Below are 22,631 nucleotides of genomic sequence, written 5' to 3'. Positions count from 1 at the left end.
GATTTTTCTTAATTAATAGTCAAGAAATGCATTGATTTACAATATTTATACATCACACTAAAATGTGTAAGTAGTATTTTTATAAAATTCTATCAACAATGTTTTTTGATAAATAAAATTCACTAATATTAGATCAGTTAGTATGGTCAGCTGCTGGTTTGTGCCTAGTTTTACACTGCCTCATACAACTTTAAAGCTTTAAAATGCATCACACTCTGTAGTACGCAAGCTTATAGGGGAGGTTTCCCAGACAGGGATAAGAGCTTTCCAAACTTGAAAACAATTTGCACTGACATATCTAAAAATACATCAAAATGCACACAAGTAATGGTTTTAGTAAGGCATGTTTATTCAAACTAGTTATATATGTCATAATTAAATTAAGACCTAGTCCTGGTTAAAGCTAATCCCTGCCCGGGAAACCACCCCATAATGTTTAATGTACAACTGACTGTGTGCTGTGTATATATCTTGTGCCTGTTTATAAATATACAAAGAACAAAAGATCACTTTCAATTATTATTAATCCCTAAAAGCATTAATATATGCATTTTATTAATACAAGTTTTTAATAAATTAATGTATTGCATTTAATTGAATACAGAATCACAGAGCCAAAAAAACACTCCACCCATACGTTTTATGCATAAATATGCACTATATACTGCCATCAGGTTTAATAGCCTCTCTAATTACACAATAACGGATGAATCTGCATTAAGAAAATGAAATTTACCATTAAAAGGCTGTTTGATATGTGCTGCTAACGTTATCCACTAAGACCGTTTCTCAATCCGAAGGCTGTAGCCTCCGAAGGGTCGCATTTCTTATTTCAGAAAGGGTCTTATTTCAGAATATTAACTTTGAAATTAACTTTAAAATATTGATTATTATTCTTAATTAATCGTTAATTGTTGTAATATGCTTATGACTTGCGAATGTAATGCTCAGTTAACTTAAATAAACCAGGCGATGCCGTATGCAGCAGCCTGCCTATGCGAAAGGGCTCTGATCTACCGCTGTTCATTTAACCGTAACTCCTGAAGCATTTGCGCAATCAAAACGTTTGAATTGTTCCTAAAAGACAATTGCACTTTTTTGAAATATATGGTTTATTACGGTACTTTCTTGCTTTCCGTCTGTCAATCGCTGATGTTTGTGGAGAGCTGAAGGGAAAGCGTGTTAGGTTCAAGTGCATCGCAGCAGAGAGCAATATTAAAGTCTAAAATATAAAACTGTGTAACACTAAAGTTGACACGCTGTTGGTGGCTCGTGACTCGACGGCCCGACTGTTTAAGTTGATTTTCAATAAAGCAGCATTGATTTTTGTTCGCTTCTGTGTCCTCTATGTTTCAGAACCTGGCAAATGCTCAGGTAAGCCACGGGCTTATAAATTACCCGAAAAAGATTTTTGCTTATACAGAACTAAGTTTAAGGATTGTTTCTCGCCAAACCCACAGTAAACAGTCAGATCACCTGAAATATAGCTTATGGCACGATTTGCGTGGATTATGACAAAGGGTGGAACGTTTCTTTTTAGAGACCCACCATCATACACTTTCTGCCTCCGCCACTGATTAAGTTAGTTCTTCAGCGTTTTAAATTACTATTTTATATTCTGCGGACAACGCTTTTTGGGAATGAAAAGAGGTAAGAAATTTCAGACTTGGGTAAATTAAATTTAAGACCTGGGATAAAAATCTGGGTGTTTTTAAGACTTTTTAAGGCCTTAAATTTAACATTCTGAATTTTAGACTTTTTAAGACTTTTTAAGACCCCGCGGGAACCCTGCATATACATCTAGGATGCGACCTATCCAGATGAGATTCTCTCCAATGCCAGCAAACCGACAGTGGAAGACACGAGCCAGCACCCGATACTAAGGACATTTAAGGTTCAATGGACAACTTGCTTTCAATGAATGGTTAGTGTCTGTAGCCCTTTTCACACACATATTATGGAAAAAATACAGAGAACACATCCGGGAGTTGTTTGGGATTATTTGATTTTGGTTACTTCACGCTGCCAATAGTTTTCTGAATTTGTTTGTGCTTTCACACACATGCCATAAAGACATGACATATTTAAAGTCTTGCACTTGGTAGGTTTTTTTGTAGCATCTGTAGTTTGTTTATCCGTGATTTCTCTCTCGAGAAACCACACGTGTATTTTTTTGTTTATGATAAGATCATAAAGGAGTGCGTTACACCAGTGCTTCCCAATCCTGGTCCTCAAGCACCCCCTCCCAAAAAGTTTCAGATGTCTCCTTATTTAACTCATCAGCTGGTTAGGGAGACATGTTTACCATTTTGGAAGGAGGCTGATAACTTGAATCGTGTGTTTTAAATAAGTTTTTGGGAGGGGGTGCTCGAGGACCAGGACTGGGAAGCACTGCGTTACACGCCGTTTTGTTATGCTGGTGAATGTTCATAGTTGATAGTGACTCCCTGATTTCTTCTTCAGTCCAGTTTGCAGATATTTATCATTGTGAATGTTAATCTGCATTTAAATCTGCCATGTCAAAGGGGAAAAGGCTATATTTTTGTCGTGATGACACAATATTTATGTTGACTAATTATCGACGTTAAAAAATTGACACCGCCGATTCTATCGCCCAAACGCAACAGCTCTAAGTCTAGCATACACATAATTGCATTCACTAACCTTTGCCTCAGGTTATAAATAACTTAATAATCACAACTATCCACTACCTAAAAAGCTATGAACAGCAGTCATGCTAATTTTCTCAATTTGCTTTTCTATTTCTACTAGCAATTATGTGAGCTGCAGTCTGGATCCTGCCTCTTGTCAGATGACCTAACACAAATGGAAAGATGACATCGGCCCTTGCAAGGACTTCAGACAATGCCAGCACTGGACTTCATACAGTGGTAATCATGTGCGTTTCATGTTTAACTTTATGCCTTTTGGAGATCATTTCATCTTCCCCTCGCTTAAATGTTTACATTAACAGAATTTTTTTACCAGGGGTGCCCAAACTTGTGCATGTCACTGTACTGATATATACTATACAAATAATGTAAGTTGAATTTACTTATTTGAAACACATTATACTAAGCACTATACTGCGATGTTGTTCTCTACATTTGTGCGTAATATAATATTTTTTGTCTTTTTCATTCTTTAGATTTTCAGTAGTCCGTGTCAAATTGTGTTTCAAGGTAAGATAGCTTTACATGTCTTTCATTGTGCTTTAGTGATCATCACACAGGCCCTGTTTATGTTCTTAACCGGCATGAGTTTATTTATTGTGGTACACACAAAACAAGATATTTTGATAAATGATGTTGTTAAGTACACAGCTGCTCATTTACTTCAATAAAATTTATTTTTCCTATTATGGAAGTAAATGGGTACCATCAACAGTATGATTGACATCATTTATCAGATTAAAGAATTTCTGGCAAGTTTATAACAACATGAAGGTGAGTAAATGATACAATTATAATTTTTACGTACATTTTTAACTTTGAAGGATTATTTACTCAACCCCATGTCATCCAAGATGTTTGTCTTTCTTTCTTTAGCCAAACACAATTAGAGTTATATTAAAGGACAAGTTCGGTATTTTACACTTAAAGGTGCAGTGTGTAAATTTTAGCATCATCTAGTGGTGAGGTTGTGAATTGCAACCAATGGCTTAGTCCACTGCTTACCTCTTGCTTTTGAAACACAGAGAAGCTACAGTAGCCGCCACCGGACAAACATGCCATCGTTGGAGACAACTTAGCAAAAAAGTTTGTCTGTTAAAGGCTTCTGAAGAAACATGGCTGCACAAAATGGCGGCCTCCATGCAAGGGGACCCTCCGTGCATGTAGACAAAACGTCTCATTCCAAGGCAATAAACACATAACCGTTCATTATAAAAAGGTCTTAATACACCGCTAATAATATAGTTTTGTATATTATTTTGCATTTCTGTCAAGAGATCATTCTAAAAATTACACACTGCACCTTTAAAGCCCTGTTTTCAGATTGTTTATGATGAAATAGAACGGTTTTGACTGAAATTTGGACATATGCGGCTGCCCCGAGAATTTTCTGGTGTTTGTTTTTCACCTCCCACCTTTACAATGGGTTTAATGGTGCACTGGAACAATCCTTCCTAAAATGCATTAAACTTTCGTTTACAAAGACGTGAAACCAACCGAGCGGTCAGGAGTGCTCAATGGCACGCCCACACAAAAACCGCCGCAAAATACGCACTCCAACAGGTTTTATCGTTGTTTTTGCCAACTCCATTGACTTGTATTAGATGTCCTGTGAGGTACGGTATTACTCCGCGCCGGGAACTTTGTTTCTATTCTTGCAATTGGCAATGGCGGATTAGCTCCACCACCTGGGCTGGAGTGTTTATTATTCAAGCTCTAAGCGGAAGAATATACGGGCAGGGTCCGAAATTAACACCCGCCAAGCGCCAAATGCGGGTAGATTTTCCATTTGGCGACTAAATTCACAAAGCTATCCGCCACGCTGGCGGGTGATTTTAATACCAAAATAGTTATGCAATATTATGTGTTTGCCAGTAACTAATCTGGGGACGAGGTGAGCTAGACAGACATTATTTACTCTCCAAATCTCGCGAGACTGTGTCGGGACGGGAAGGTAAACAGTCCCGCGACCCGCGAGACTTGAAGCACTAGAGACGGTCTGTTGCTAGCTAGTACTGCAGCCAGCTAACTTGCGGTCTGCAGGTATTCGCTATCAGCTGATATGTGGCGACATTTACCGGGAGTGAGCCAACTGTTAAAACGAAAACTCGCAGACGAAAAGGGGAATGAGTTAAATAAAAAAAGAAAATTTTGTGAGAAATGGAGGTATGGAGATAATGGAGTTTCAAGAGGCTGGTTACAATATGATTCTGACGCTGTCGTGGTGAGTTGTTTGGTGTCGCCAAGTATGCTTAAGATAAAACCAGAAACAACTCATTTGTCATCGGAAATAAAACGATGAAACTTGAGAACATTCGTGACCATGAACACAGCAAATGTCACATTGCCTAAATGTCTATGTCCCTGGCTCAATCAGAGCCTCTACTCTCGCAAACTTCTGTGAAAGCACTAATGGCAATGTCAGTGCAGACCAGCAAGAAGATGAAGCTACTGTTTAGGACTGTACATGCCATTGGCAAGAAGGCCAGGCCACTTTCTGACTTTGAGTGGATGTGCGAAAGTGAAAATGTATTTCCTCCTGTAGCTAGAGTACAGTTAGTGTTTTTGTCGGTAGTTTTTAAAGAGTAACTAAACCCAATCCAACTTTTTTTAGTTAATTATCTGTAAGAATGACGCTTTAGTGCTGTTCATTGATTTTAGTATGTTTTTTTAACATTGGGTATAAAGTGTTTCAATACTACAATACATGATGTAAAAACGTCTGAGTGCTGCCCTCTTCAGGTTGAACGGTGGCTACTGCAGTTGAATTTTCCTACTGGATCCTGTTGGGTTCTAAAAATAACTCGGGACGATCTCACCATACACTAGTTCGTCCCCTCTATCTTTGTTGGGATCTGTCCACTTTTCTTGCATTTTTTAAATATTGCCAGTGGGTGGATTCACGCTCTGACCAGGGGTTTAGTTACGTTTTAAATGTTATTTAGCAGACGTGGGCCAGTATTGGTTATTTCTCCGATTTTGTAAAGCTTTGATTTACCCCAAATAATTATGTAAATGCAGTAAAATAATAAGCCTGCTGATGCTGACATTGAGAGCTCTATGCTTTTCTATGGCTCTGTAACATTAGGTTAATGTCCCTTACGAAAATTAACCATGGTTTTACTACAGTTAAAACCAAAAAAACATGGTTACTGTAGTAAATACATGGTTTTGCTGATAGTAATCAATACACAATAAAAACATGGTTACTACACTTTTACCACAAAAAAAACATGGTTAATCTTCGTAAGGGGTTTGTCTCTAGATACTGTTTAAATTCTAAAGTGACAATTTACTTATCGGACTTAGTGTTGACCCTGAAATAAACTAAGGTTAGGAGTCTGTTTTCACAATCAACTAATTGGATAACATGATTGTAATTATTATTAATTTGGATGCTTACATTTTTGCAGTTTGGATGAAAAAAAAGGATTTGCTGTGGGGTCAGCATACAGAAATGAGAAGCAGGCCAAAGAGTTCATGCATTATATTGCAGAGGTGGAGAGAAACGACATCAGAGAAAATCTAAAAAACACAAAATTTCTCTCCATCATGTCAGATGGCTCCACGGACAGTTCTGTGAAAGAGGAGGAGTTAGTGTATGTCAGATTCTGTCACAAGGGCAAGATCGAGTCTAAGTTTGTTGGAATTAATGCAGTGGAGAAGGCAGATGCTGCAAATATAAGTAAAGCCATCAGCGCCATCATGGAGGGAGTGTGTGATGAGTGGAAGAGCAAGTTGGTCGCTCTGGGAACTGATGGAGCAGCGGTTATGACTGGAGCCAAGAGTGGTGTGGTCAGCCGGCTGAAAGGGGACAGGGCCTACATCATCGGCATCCACTGTATGGCACACCGCCTTGAACTGGCCTTTTCTGATGCCATCCGTTCCAACGTGATGTTTCAGAAAATAGAAGACCTCCTCAGTGGGCTCTACACATTCTACCACACCAGTCCACTGAACAGGGCAAACCTCATAAACAGCTTCCAGGCTTTTGGGCACACACCACTGGTGCCCACCAGAATTGGCGGGACACGATGGGTAGGACACCTATTGCGTGCACTGGATCACTTCCTGCGAGGTTATCAGGGGCTTGTCCAGCACCTGGAACAGGTATTGGTCTAGATTGCTAGTGTATATTATGTACTCCAAAAGTCATCATCAATATGTGATATTAAAAATGTGAAGAAAATAACAAGAAATAATATATAACAATTGGCCAATGCTTTATACACTAATAAAACATGTCATTATTATTTTTTAACAGCAAATAATTTTCTATTTGTATGTCTTTATTCTTTATGCATTTTAGATTCAGTCTGCTGATGCCCAAAATGTCAGAGTTGTCCAGCAAGCCAAGGCCAGGAAGTACTATAGTACTGTGAGGGAGGCTGTTGTTGTCCGCTTCTGTGGCTTCCTGCATGACACACTAACCCACCTGAGCAACCTGTCTGCAGAGGTCCACAATCACCATAGCAGAAGCCCACAGCTCCTTGTGCTCAACACAGGCAGTACTTAAGACGTATAAAACCAAGTATGTTAATTTAAGCTGCAATAAGAAATACTTAAAGAGAATTAAGAGAAAGTATTACTTCAATAAGAGAGGGAGAATGTGAAAGGGTATGTGAGAATGTGAGAGTATGAGCCTTTTATCATCAGAAAAGGGCCCATGATGAAGGCCACAATGACCAACAGCTATGAGGGAGTTTCGCTGACAGGAGGTGACAGCAAGACCCTCTGCCTCATCGTCTCACAGGACAAAATGCTTGACAGACTAGTGGAGAGTATGACTGACAGGTTCCAGGATGCCAGTGTAGGGGTTCTGTGTGCAACCAAGCTGGTCAGCTTCACCAACTGGCCAGAGTCAGGAGATGCAGCAGCAGGTTACCTTATGTTTTGTATTACAGGGCAGTCAGGTTAGGTTCAGGTTCATGATCATATTTTTATAGTTTGAGAAGTAAAACTGCATGCATGTTGTAATGTTGTATAACATTATTCTAGATTTTGGTGACACTGAGCTGGAAACCTTGGTGGACCACTTTAAGCCTGTCCTTGAGGCCTCTGGCATCCATGTTGAAAGAATCCCTGACCAGTGGACAGTCCTAAAGGTGCTGATATACCAAGAGCCCCAGTCCCTGCAGAAGATATCCTGGTTCCATGTCAACAGGAGCCATCAGCATTCCTGCCCTGATTTGCTGGCTTTGGTTGATCTAGTCCTGTCCTTACCTGCCTCCACAGCTGAATGTGAAAGAGGTTTTAGTACCATGAAACAGGTGAAAACCGATTGGCGTTCCAACCTAAAGTCTGATACACTGTCAGATCTCCTTATGGTCCAGCTGTCCTCTCCAGAGATCAAGGAGTATGATCCAAGCAAAGCTGTGATGCTGTGGCACCAAGACTCTGTCAGGAGTAGGAGGCCAGAATTCATGGACCATGCAAAAGGGGTAATTGCGGTAGAGAGTGAGCAGGGGGATAAGCTTTAAGTTAATTAGATTAAGCATCTGATAGTTTTACAAAACCTTCAAATGTACTGTTATGAGCACTACTTTCATGTTCACGTCTTCATGGTGTGCCTACTTGTTTGACATTTTTGCACTCTGTACAAAACATTTGGTCATCTACAGTTTCTGTAAGTGCTTTACAAATAAAGTGATAAAATTTTGATCAATATGTAGATGTTTTTTATTATACATTTCAAATTTTGCTCTGGACATTTTTTTATGTTGGTATTCAAAATAATACCTTATTATCTCAACTTAATGTACTAAAAATTAATGTATATGTGACAAAAAAGGCTGTTTATTATTCTGGCCGGTAAAAATTATGCTTGGCTGGTGGATTTTTTCATCTACCAGTCCCCTTGGCAGGTGAGCCAAAAAGTTAATTTCGGACCCTGTATACGGGTGTGTGGCGTTTTGAAAAATAGGTCCACAAGTTAACAACGAATGCAAAAAACACCTGTTGGAAAGCATCTTTTGCAGCGATTTTTGTGTGAGCATATCAGTGAACACCTCTAACCACTCAGTGAGTTTCACGTCTTTGTAAACGAAAGTTTAATGCATTTTAGGAAGGATTGTTCCAGTGCACCATTAAACCCATTGTAGAGGTGTGAGGTGAAACACAAACACGCGAAAATTCTCAGGGCAGCCGCATATGTTGAAATTTCAGTCAAAACCGTTCTATTTCACCATAAACAATCTGAAAACAGGGCTTCAAGTGTAAAATACTGAACTTGTCCTTTAAATACTGTCCTGGCCAGTGGCGGCTCGTGACTGCTCTTCTGAGGGGTGCGAATTCAAAATAAGTGTGCAGAGTGTCATGTGTGTTGCTCGTGTTTTCAAAATACTTGTCTTGTCAAAAGAAGTGCCTGCTGCACACGCGTCAAAACCGTTTATGATAAAAGAGATGCTCACGTTCACAAAATACGCACTCACTTAACATTAAACTCTGATTACGCATGAGATAATGCAAGTATCTTTTATTATAAACCCTTCAGACATGTGTGCACCAGGCACTTATTTTGACATGACACGTGATTCACATGGGTTTATGCGATACGCCTAACACATATTTTAAAATGACGAACCACATACATGTTGGGGCGAGCTTCGCATTGCATTGTGCACCCTCTGAAAATAAGTAATTGTCCGCCACTGGTCCTGGTTCTTCAATGCTTAATAATGGCATTGACTGGGCATCAGTGTTTTGAAGTTCCAGGGGTGCATCCATCCATCATTGGGGTGATCCATGTGTGACCCAGTGGGTCTTCTGATGCGGAATGATGGGCTTGTGAGAAAAACTTTATATTTTAAGCTTTAAGCGAGTTACGATGCATATGTAATGGAAACAGACTACAACAACTCAATCGCATTGTTTCTCACGTGTCTCTACTGTGTTTCATCACAATTCATATTACGACTAGTCATGAGATGCATAACATCCAATGCGATAACACGTGCCGCCATATTTAAATTGTCTTTTTAACTTTAAATGTCTTGTCTCTATCACAAAAAGCTATAAATATGAACATCAATATGAAGATATTCTCACAAACGTATTGTTTCGCTTTGGAAGACATTTATTAACCCACTGGGTTATATATGCATTACTTTAATGATGGATGGATATACTTTTTGAGCTATGAAAAACATTGATCCCAGTCAATGCCATTATAAAGCAAAAATATACCGTATTTTTCGGACTATAAATCGCTCCGGAGTATAAGTCGCATTAGTCAAAAAATGCATCATCAAGAGGAAAAAAAACATATATAAGTCGCACTGGACTATAAGTCGCATTTATTTAGAAAATTATTTTTTTCGTCTGCATATTTTAATAATTGCAGTTTGTAATCTGCAGAATAGGATTTTCTTTTTGGGGTCTTTTGTTAAGTCTTTCTCAGTTGTCTTTAAGTTTACAGTTTCAATTGTTTTCAGTTAATTTTTTCAGGGGTGGGCTAGAAGAACAGCATAAAACGCCCTCTGGTGGCTGTAGACAGTAATGTTTTATATTGGTTCATGTTAATTTTGGCATACAAGTCGCACCTGACTATAAGTCGCAGGACCAGCCAAATTATGAAAAAAAGTGTGACTTATAGTCCGGAAAATACGGTAAATACAATATATAAATGTAAAGAACCAGGAAATTATTTAATATAACTCTGATTGTGTACTGTTAAAAAAGTAATAGATAACTTATTGGATGACATGATTGTAAATAATAATCAGTCAATTTTCATTTTGGTGGGAGGAGTAATCCTTTAACTCATTCGAGTCATCAGACAGTCATCTTGTTGCTTTGACTGAATTCAGATCAAAATCCCTGGTGGTAAATAAACACTGCTCAGTCTTATCTATTTAAGTACACTGATGATCCTAAAGGTGTGTTTAACATTAATAAAATAATGAAGTAATGCATAAAGTGATAATTGAACATTACTGATGATGTGTGCTGTTAACAAGCAGAAGGGTAAAGATAAACTAAAACAAAGACGTCAAAGCAACAAGATGACTTGGTTCAGACAACTCAACCCTTTAAAATGTCTTTTATTTAACGGTGCATTTTATCCGTTATCTTAGACAAAGCAGGCCATGTTAATTTCATTTAATACATTCTGGAACAAATCTGGGTCCACTTACCATTTCTACTTAAAAATTAACATTTCTGTTCTGCTTCGTTTACAGTCTTTGGATGAGATCTAGACAGAGAACTAAGGCGTATACTAGGACATAACTAAGTGTTGTGGCCCACAGGTAGGGGTGGGCGGTATGAGCAAAAATTAATATCAAGGTATTTTTCACTCTTCAGCCGGTATAACGGTATTACGGTATGTTGCCATATGAGATAAAACATTTTGGAGTCACACTATAGTAAACCTTAGTTAAATTACAGACAAAATTAGTATTTTTAACCTTATGTTAATAATAAGTGAGGGATTGGACATAGACATGATTTTTTATCTTTTCCTATTTTTTCCTTAAAAAGTGCCATTATGTGGATTGGTGGAGTCATCTTCTTGTGCATATTAATCACTAAAATTTGAAGTATGAAAGTATGGAAATCTGTAAAACATTTGCTGGTATGTGCCTTATTACCATGTTTTACGTTACATCCAACAACTTTAAAGCTGTCTGCTGTGTATATATTGTGCCTGTTGGATTTATAAATATACAAAGAACAAGATTTTCTTTTTGTTGTTAATATGAACATCTGATGGGAGATGCCATCTCACTTTAAATTAGTATTAATCCCTGAACGCATTAATGAATGCAGTTTATTAATACAAGTTAGTTATATTAATAAATGTATTTATTGCATTTAATTTAATTAACCAGCAGATTAACAGTGCCAAAAACACTCCACTCATACGTTGTATTGTTTAATAGCCTCTCTAATTAATAAATCTGCATTAAGAAAACGAAATTTACCATTAAAGGCTGTTTTTAATGTGTTTGGTATTTTGCTTACGTTATCCGCTAAAGGACTCGGAAAGCGATATTCATTTAACCGTAACTCCTCGACCATTTGCGCTATCAAAAAAGGAATGGTTGCTAAAAGAAGAGAAATTGCACTTTTTGGCAAATTATGGTTTATTACGGTAATTTCTTGCTTTCCATCCTCCAATCGCTTACCTGGAGAGCGCGTGCAGTGCGGAGTAGAGAGCAGATTTGAGTGAAAAGGGAGTAATACTGTTAAACAAGCTTGAAGCAGTGAGGTAAACAATAGCCTCCTAAATATATAACACTATTGACGCGCTGTTGGTGCTTTGGGACTCGATGGCCCGACTGTTTAGGTTGATTTTCAATAAAGCAGTGTTGATTTTGTTCGCTTCTGGGTCCTGTTTCAGAACCTGGTAACTTAATGCTTAGGTAAGCCACGGGGTTCTTTCTCGCCAAACTCGCTGTACAGATCACAACACCTGAAATATAGTCTTTGGCAGGATTTGCGTGGACTATGATGTGCATCCTCTTAAAAAAATGATGATTAAAAATGGATTGAAGTGTGATCGGAGCTTTTCGTTTTGTGTTTCTGTGGACAGCGCATCTCGGGAACTGAGGTATGACTTTTAAGACTTGGGTCTTAAAAAAATAACATTCATAAAGTTACATTTAAGTCCTAGGATGAAGATCTGGGCATTTTAAGGCCATAGATATAACTTTCTGAAGGTTAGTTTTTTTAACACACCGCGGGAACCCTGATAAGTGCAAAAATAGAATTTAAAATATGTAACCCCGGTATCAACGGTTTTGCAAAAACCATATCATGGCGTGACACAATACCGGTAATTACTATCATACCGGTTTATTGCCCACCCCTACCCACAGGTGAGACAAACTTTGCTACTTGGTATCAGTTAGACACGATACATTGAAGAAGTGTCATTTGTTTATGATAAGACTATAATGGAGTTCAATGACGCACATGCATTTTGTTTAATATCAGAGGTGGAAAGTAACGAATAACAACCCCTGGTCATATTTAAGGGACCACTTTCCACTGATGCGAAGCGAGTGTTTCTTTCATATGAAAGGTAGGATTCATGCTCTCGAGTACGAAATTGCAGACCGGGTTTTACCGCTCATTTGCACGACGCGTTTTTAATACAATGCGCATTATCGTCCGCAGTCTAGCAGCTTCGCGTCAAGTCAAACACAACTTAAGAACGTCCTCAAGAATGCGCAGGGTCATGAGCCATTGCGAAGAGAGAGAAAGAGAGAGAGGAGAGAGAGAGAGAGAGAGAGAGAGAGAGAGAGAGAGAGAGAGAGAGAGAGAGAGAGAGAGAGAGAGAGAGAGAGAGAGAGAGAGAGAGAGAGAGAGAGAGAGAGAGAGAGAGAGAGAGAATAAAGGTCTGACATCAGGTACCCAGGTCAGGGAAGCTAGAAGACAAGAAACGTGTCAAAAGTATGACATGGCTAGATATTAGGGCTACACGTTTTCAAGTTTTAATTAACCCCCTGGGGTCCAAAAACGCGGGGCCGCGTTTTGACGTGTTTTTTCCTTATCATGGCAGAATCAACTTAAAATACTCCATCATTAATAATCATACACTTACGTGTTTGACATCATTTGAAACGGTAAAGGGTCTTCTTTAATATGTGTTCATTCACAATAACAACAGATCTTTGTGTTTTTGTCAAATAAAGAAAATAAACAGGGTGTGCATCCAGACATTTCTGTCTCCGCCAGCTGTCTCTCAAAACACATTAAAAAAATCAATTGAAACTCCGCGAATACTCGTCACACAAGCATGATACACGCATCCAAAGAAAGCCTGAAATGTCTACTTTTAAACAATAAAACATATTTACTAAATATAATCAAAAACAAATATTGCCTGTTTATGTAATCTGCATTGAAGTAAAGAGAGTACCGTTTTTCCTGGCTGACTTCATTATCTTTAATTTGGTCACACCCACAGCTGTTGACATGGTAATGAAGACACGCATGTTTGGATTATAAACTTTATTCACACACGTGAGGAATATCTTCATTTATGTCTGGACACTGAGGAAGAGAAGCATTTATCTTTAACATTACCTAAGAAGAACAATGGAGAACGCACTGCTGGATTAGAAGTAAGTAACGTTAACAGTTAATTTATACCATTTATATTTGCCATCATGTAACTTAATATGCTCATGGCTTGTGCAGTTCAGCCTACATACAGTAACGTTAAGCAACCTTAGCAGACTACACGCTTCGGATTGAAAAACTTTCGTTGTTTACAAACGGACGCGATCTCACGTAATGGCGGATTTCACTGTTTCATGCTGTAACAGTGTTAAACACAGTTATTCACTTATATCCTTCATGGAAACTTTCAGTAAGCCTGAACTGCTGTATCTTTTAAGTGTCTGCTGTAATATGATTCCATGTTTACATGCTTATTTACAAACAAATCCGCGTGACCTCCCGTAATGGCGGATATCTGTTACATGCTGTACAGTGTTAAGACACAGTTATTCACTTATATCCTTCATGAAACTATCAGTAAGCCTGAACTGCTGTATCTTTTAAGTGTGTGTTTTTAAAGTTCATACTCGCTTACAGAAACGCGTTTAAAACAGAAGCTAGACGATAAGGGGATGGGCATCTGAAAACAGTCATCTGAAAACAGCTTTTTATATAACTAATTATTGCAGGTGTTTATCTGAGATACTAATTTAGTTTATGATAGTTTATCTGAATGTAGTGCTCTCTCATACCCATCAGTTATGTATGTAAGGGAATTTCTGTGGACAACTTATGCTAACAGCTGTTTATAACTCTCTTACAGGTCTGCATCCCTCTCATCAGTACAAAACTATGAAGTGGAAAAACATATTCACACTCTTTGGACATAAAGTTATATGGTAACATGAGCCACATGAAGTTTACAGCTCTGTTGTTTATCAGTTTCTTATACAAGTTAAGGTTTTTAATAGGGTTTGTTTCCAAATAAACTGAAAATGTCCTACTGACCTTCATTTCTAAGGGTGTCACGATTTCGATTTTAAATCGAAATCGATCGAAATTAAGTCACAGCTTCGAACTTCGAATTAAAAAATGGGATCGTCGATGCTGCCACGCCCCCATTTCACGTCTGGTCGGCTTGCCAAGCGAGGAAAAAAAACTCTCAGAGATGCCTTTAAAAACATCTGTCCAGCAGAAAGCGATCATATTTTAAACACGAGGGATGTAAGTTATTGCTACAACTCCTTGAAATGCATATCATAAACAGGATTACGTGATCTGACTTTGGACGAGCGCACGTGCGCGATAGTGAGGGAGGCGCAAAGATGCAGCGGGTTATATTTTAAACAAAAGGATAGTTTGCCTCAGCTTGCATGAAACGCATAAAACTGAACAAATACATAAGGATTACTACTTTAGTTTATGTTCAGACTTCGGACAGATGCGAGAGCGCATGCACTGAGACAGAGAGAAGCGCAGCTGCTTATGATGCTGGATTTATTTCAGATGCTATGAGTCCAAGACAGACACATTAAGTCCATGTGCATTAAGTCCATGTTAGAGATGCGCGGATGGACTATTATTTCATCCGCAACCGCATAACAAAACTCATCATCCGTCCACCATCCATTCGCACCAACGTTTCTGACCAGTTTTCAAAACCGCACCCGCCCGCCATCCGCTGACTGGGCGATGCAAGACGCTGCTGATGACAGCCGCGAGACTAGAAAGCTCTAGAATATCAGCAGTGAACTCCGTCTCCGATTTACGCACAGGGACAAAAATAAATAAATAAATTGCCTAAATTAAACGCACAAATTACATAGTCTGCACTGGTGTCATCCTGATTTACCACTTTGTAAAACTTATTCCAGGCAACCCTTTTCTGACATTCTATTTCCTTTGTTTTTAATTCTCATTTTTTGAGTTTGTCACGTACCCTTCGCCGGCGTTGATAAGAGCTGTGTCAAAATGCATCCTCATTTCTCCGCGCTGTTAATGATAGAACGAATGGATCCTTAAAGGGAAATTCCGCCTTGAAATGATCCTAGGGTTAATAACAAACGTGTACCGAGTTCGACCGTTCACTGGAGTTTGTTTTCATGCTAGTCTAACGTGACCAGTGTTATTGCTAAACGCAAATTAGCATGTTATGGTAGCCTTCGGGGCATCAGTGCATTAAAAACGAAATCGCTATGTCTATACTACTAATAATGCTCAAAATAACCCCACACTTACACTGTAGCACAATGAGGGTCTCTATATGTAAACCGAAGCATTGAGAACTTTGCAAGTGTACAGGCAGTTTATTAAAAAGAAAGACTTACCGTTCACGTCTGGATCACATATCCATGCGGGCGCCATCTTGGGAAAACTAAACTCTCGCGTGAAACGTTGTTGCCCTGAACAGGTGTTGTGCTTTCACGCGAGAGTTCAGTTTTCCCAAGATGGCGCCCGCATGGATATGTGATCCAGACGTGAACGGTAAGTCTTTCTTTTTAATAAACTGCCTGTACACTTGCAAAGTTCTCAATGCTTCAGTTTACATATAGAGACCCTCATTGTGCTACAGTGTAAGTGTGGGGTTATTTTGAGCATTATTAGTAGTATAGACATAGCGATTTCGTTTTTAATGCACTGATGCCCCGAAGGCTACCATAACATGCTAATTTGCGTTTAGCAATAACACTGGTCACGTTAGACTAGCATGAAAACAAACTCCAGTGAACGGTCGAACTCGGTACACGTTTGTTATTAACCCTAGGATCATTTCAAGGCGGAATTTCCCTTTAACAGTCGAGGCTATCCCAAACAATTAAAACCTTTATTAAATAAAAGTGTGTTTTTATTAGAAAACTTTTTCTTGTCACTGTTTTAGTATTATAAGTTATGTTTTGTGTTAATATTATTCTGTTTATGTTGCGTATATTTCTAGGTTGATTATTTGATATGCTGTTGAATAGATTAATCTACATCAATGTGTCATATGTTCTAAAATAAATTAATATTTTTCTGATTAACGTTACATATTTATTTTAATAAGTCAGAAATGTCTCCGCTGTTTTCTGCTGACAGGCGCGGTGGGCGCTACGTGTGCAGCAGGTGACGCAAATTGTGGGTCCTCAGAAGGCTAGACCGTCTCATTTCAGTTCTCTTCTTGAACTTCTGTGGCTGCCACTATGAAAGGCAGAGAGGTCGCATGCTTAGAAGGACACAGCTAATAACAAGCAGTCGACCGAATTTAATTAAAATATTATTTTTCGTCACGTCATCCGCCCGATCCATGTAACTGCCAACCGCGCATAGTCCATGTGTGTGCAAGAAGCAATCCTCTCTCTACAAGCTCTCGCGTTAAGTGAAGCCCACAAACCCCCATGCGAGTTGTGCAATGTGCATGTTAATGTTAAAGTATAATAATAATAATAATAAATAATGGCATATCATTTTTGTCTAAATTATATGCCATATAAAAAATATGTAAAAATCGAGAATCGGATCGAATCGTGACCTTAGAATCGAAAATGTAATCGAATCGAGGATTTGGAGAATCGTGACACCCCTATTCATTTCTATTTTGATTATATTGTTAACTTTTTAATAAACCTCAAACAAACGTGTACATTTGTCCTCACAATCTTTACTGTAGTTCCCTCCCGCCTCATTATGCGAGCCTTTGTTTGCTAGCTGTCAATCAATCCTTCTCGCATACGGCCACTCTAAACAAAAAGTGTCTTACAATTTCTAAATCAATACATTGTTTTATGTGAATAAGTAGGCAGGATGATTTTCACATCATTTTAAAGAAAAAACTCTAGGCTACTAGATTCTGTTTAGGAAAGTCTTATTAAAACATGTTTAGTATGGGTTTTGTGAACTTATCAGTGACTTAAAATTTTTGCTTTTTTAAAAACCACGCATAAACCTTTTTCTCTTAAAAATACAAACATGTACATACATGTAGCTCATATAATATTTTAGCCCAGTTTGTGTTGAACACAGTGGTATGAGACACTTGCCATTATTATGTTTTAAAGCAACTGAAAATAGACCAAATGTAAGAGCATGTCAGAACCTCTGACAGTGTCCCAAAATGGTCGGACCCCAGAGGGTTAACCGTTAACCGATACCCTTAGCGGTTAATACTCGGTTAACCATATTATGCGCAAGGCAACCCAGAGATACAGACACACGAGAAAAGGGTATTAATTTTTATAGTGATGCTCCGATCGATCGGCCGCCGATCGTAATCGGCCGATAACGGCATTAAATGACGCGATCAGCACTCGCTAAATTTGCCGATCTCATGAGCCGATCTTTCCGCTTACTTTTGTCATCATAGCGTTCCTGATGCGGCTGCAATTAGAGACCATTATACACAGTGCGAGCATTTTGTAACCCATTGCTCATGTGTGACGTGATTTCCCTCTCTGCCTTTACAGAGATATGCATATTTTCTATGAGGACGAGCAACACACACACCTCTGCTACAAATGAACAGCGTATACAACACATATCTATCGCGGACAATTGCATCCTCGTGCCGAAAGTTTATTACTTGCATTCGTTTTAAAGTTTTGAAGGTTTAAACATCCATTTTCCTCACAGCTGCTCTTGTTTGCGGACTATGAGGACGCACTCTGGTCCTCAGCGCAATGCGTCTTCACATCCCTATCAAACAGCATATACAACACATATCTATCGCGGACAATTGCATCCTTATGCCGAAAGTGTATTACTTGCATTCATTTTAAAGTTTTGAAGGTTTAAACTTCCATTTTCTTCACAGCTGCTCTTGCGGACACCCGCCGCACGCATACAACGCAGCCAGTCATCAGTGCATGTGAAGAGAACGATCTCTCCCACGTCTTAAAGCTACAGTATCCTAATTCATCTCTCAATAAAATTACTCTCTGCTCATCATGAAGAACTGTTGTACTTCATACGAATGCGTGTATATTTAATTAATACAGTAAAGACTGTGAAGTGTTTTATTTTAATTACTTTTAACAGACATAAACCTTTTTAAAGGCATATTACATTTCTCTTTGCAAGAAGAAATATTTGTTGTGCTTATTTATTTGATTCTCTATTAAAACAACAATATACCTAATTTATAGTTAGTTTCATTTCTACAAATGGTGTAAGCTCTGCTAGATTATAGATAAAAGATTCACATTCAACTGCCATTCTGTGATCGGCACTGATCGGCGATCGGCAGATCATGATCTTGGTGATCGGTAATCGGTGATCGGCCCCCAAAATGCTGATCGGAGCATCTCTAAATTTTTAACACCTTTAATAACTGGTTGAACCACATTTAAAACAAAATTATAGAAATAAAACGCAGTGGTAAGGACAGAGCAGCTTAAGTATGTCACTGACTTTTGCGTTCGCGGGGATGGTAGGCTGGGCGAAGGTACTCGCAGGCTCCGCGGCCGCCTCTCTATGATGCCCAGGTGTTGGCTGGGTTTGCCGCGATAGTCGGTGAAACGGTGATTGCCGGTGCTTCAGCCTCTCACCGGTTAGATCACTTGCCCACCCCGACACCGTCTTTCACAGTAGTTTTGATATTTTCTTGTAATTAAATCATTTAGCTTCGTTAGAGAGAGCATACACTTATAACTGAATGTGTCTGCTGCATGAATTCACAGCGGAGCTGAACGCGCGTCACGTCACAAAGCAGCAGGTGTCAGTTTCATTTATTTCTGTCAGAGTTTGCGAGGCGAGCTGGATGACCAGACGATAGAAGAAGCCGCGTGCTTACTCGTTTTTGTTATAATGCACATATATGATGTTTAATATAAGCGAGATAGTTTTGTTGTATTTTTTATCAAGAAAAATAATAAACCCATCATTCAAGCAGCGCTTTATGGAGGAGTAGCCGGTTGCACTGCTTGGAACTGGCGACTTCTGCAAGAATTACCTGCGCACATTGACTCAAGCACTTAATTAAACCAGCTGTTTATTCATAAGCACGCAAATTCATACGCGATTTAATGCAGCTTACGCAAGCGCTGCATTTAAACAATTGCGTAATTCAAAAGTGAAAGTAAAATGCGCACGTCTGCATGCATTAACTGGTGGGAAAATTCTGTCACCGCAGCAACCCTAGGTTGTGCATGAAGTATATAAGCACTGCATTGCAATACTTGCATTTTGCCCTGTCATTCTCGATTTTAAAGTGCTCCCACGCTGTGCTTTTCTTTGCCCGCTTCATATTAGAAAACTGCTACTACTTGTGGACATTACAAATGTCTGGGAGCGCTTTGGCGGTCTCTGGTGGTGCAAAAATGTATTACAACTAAATTCAATGCTCGTTATTGATGCCACTTAACCGAGCAAAATGTTTCACTCGGTTAAACAATTTTTAACGGTTAATCAGTTAACCGGTTAACCATGGACACCCCTACTAGATATATAGTTTAATAAAATAATGTATGTTACCAGCAATACATCAATTACAACCTTACTATAGTGATTGTATTTACAAGCTGCTGACCACCTTCAAAAGTGCATAAATCACATGTAAAATCATTAAATAATTCCATAAATGTTTCTTAGTTTAAAAAAGCTTTTTATTTTATTAACTTTTTGTTTTTGCACTTTAATTGTAAAGATGTTTCTACAATTAAAAACAACTAGTTTGAGATATATATTCCCTTGTCGTTTTTGAACTATACTAAAATCCTCCACCTCTCCCCGCTGTAAAAAAAAAAGTAACTTTTACTCTGAGTAAAGTTAAAATGATTTACTTTGTACTTTTACTTGAGTAAATTTTTAGACCAGTAACTTTACTTTCACTTAAGTAAAATATTAATAAAGTAACTTTACTTTAGTACAATATTTTAGTACTTTTTCCACCTGTTTAATATAAGCTCATGTGAGCGCCGGATGCGCTAGAACTGTTATTCTGCTAAATGATCTCTGCTTCAGAGTGGATAGTGATGAGCTCCCTGATCTCTGCTTCAGTCCAGTTTGCCGACCTTTGTAAAACCCTTGTTTTAAAGAGCTGAACCATAACTTCATGTTGCTCACTACCACACGCCCCCTACGCCATTGTTTCTTCGTCTCATTCACAAAGAGGGCTTTCCAGGTATCTTACGGTAATGCTACTAGGTCCTCTTTCCTCGAACAATCCCAGAACATCTACAGCACATGTTTGCGTTCACACAAATGCCTGTCTGCCAATTCTACGGATATTTTCTGGGACCAAATTGCTGTGTGAAAAGTTATACTTCACTTGATTACACGAACACTGATGCAAGCACTTGTTCAACACAGTTTGGTGGTAAGCAAGTGGGTGACTGTTATCTTTAGATATCTCTAACAATAAAATGTATAATTTTCAAGACATTTGCATTAATTCCTCCTATAGCACTCATTTTAAGTATAGCTGAGGATGCAAAGAAGAATTAACACTGTTTATAATGCACAGCCAGACACATTCAGGAATGCAACAACACAGTAGACCAGATGTTTTATATGCTCACATAAAGTACTGTATGCTTTGTGGACCTTTTTGATTAGGCCTAAAAAAAAAAATTTGTTTGGTTCCGGTTTCCGACCGACCCTGCCAATTTATGTGCGACCCAAATTTATTTTATGAGCTTGGGGAAGAAATAATACACATTAAATAAATACACAAATAAAAAAACCTTTGAGGCGAACTATAATTTACCTTTTAGTACAGCACCGTTTTTGTAAAGCACGCGTCCTCCAGCAACAAACAAAGCAGCTACACAGTCGTTAACACAATAGTTCACAGATCATTGTCGCCATTTACAAAGGCACTGGTAAAGTGGTAATTGTTGGTGTGCATTCGAGATGCTGTTTCGTGCACAGCAACGTAATCTTTTGCCCCGCCGAAAGTTGTAAATTACAGACAAAAAAGACGAGCTGAACAACGATATGCAAGTGGGCTTTTCTCTTCCAGAGAGCACAAACCAAGGCTCATTTTTGCTGGCAGTAAGTGAATTATAATATTTGAATGTATGGTATTATGACCAGGGCTTGACATTAACACCCGCAAAACGCGGGTAAGATTTCGGCCGTAAGGCGGGTTGTAGTTTTCTTAAAAGTTATGCGAAATGATAAACAATACGCAATGCGACACTGGGAAACTACAACTCCCATGAGCATTCTGCACCCAGAGCAACGCACAGAGATCTGTTGAGAGACGCGCACGCGATCAGCGGGGCGTTGCGGACCAAAGCGTCACCTTCCAGAGAGCGCGCGAGAGCTGATGGATTTGCGAATGCACAAGAGGACGCAGTCTGAGCGCATACACACTTCGGGAAAGATAAAACAATTGCATGGAAGTGATTGAAGAGATATAAATTGCGTGCACACTCTCAGTGCAAGAGCGAAGAGAAATTCAGCGCATACCTGAATGCACACGAAATCAAAAGAAACCCTCCATCGAGAGGTTCGCGCATCATTTTAATGTAACAATAATGCCCTCCCGACATTTGTCATTAAAAGTCTTAAATCACTTTTATCAGAAACCATTTAGCTTATAAAATACATCTGCATGACAGTAAAATTAATGTGCATATCTTGACAGTATTTACTGCTGTTGTTAATAAATATTTAAAGTGGTTATCGATGGGGTTTGTGTTTATCTTTTCAGTTTAGAATTAGTGTTTCTTCTACACCCCTGTTCTACTTTTAATATATTCATTCAAAGTTAATCTATTTATGCCTTACTTACTAGCATGTTTTTCATGCACCTTATATGATCTATACTGATATACCAGCTATATACCAGCTAATAAATGTTGTCTTAATTCGGGTAGTCAGACTGCATTTGAAATTCAGTCTGCATCTAATTTAGCAAGTAAATTTGCTCGAATTAAAGTCATTTTAGGCAACCCAATATCACGCAAATACGTGACTATTTCACGTATGGACCAACGTGAAAATGTCACGTTTTGCCGGTTTTGAACGTGAGCATGTCACGTTTTCTGTTTGTGTCACTTTCACGTTTTGGTTACTCAACTTTTTTGTCCT

General features: G+C 38.6%; 1 protein-coding gene across 2 annotated transcripts in view; it reads right to left on the bottom strand.

The window, feature by feature from the left end:
* nol11 (nucleolar protein 11) overlaps nt 1–22,631 on the bottom strand; it is an 81,822-nt gene that overhangs the window by 55,826 nt on the left and 3,365 nt on the right. The gene's annotated exons all lie outside the window — the stretch shown is intronic.

This window comes from Misgurnus anguillicaudatus, chromosome 8 (assembly GCF_027580225.2).
Source record: "Misgurnus anguillicaudatus chromosome 8, ASM2758022v2, whole genome shotgun sequence".
Taxonomy (NCBI): Eukaryota; Metazoa; Chordata; class Actinopteri; order Cypriniformes; family Cobitidae; genus Misgurnus; species Misgurnus anguillicaudatus.
The sequence above is the reverse complement of the archived record's forward strand: the minus strand, read 5'-3'. Positions and strand labels throughout refer to the sequence as shown.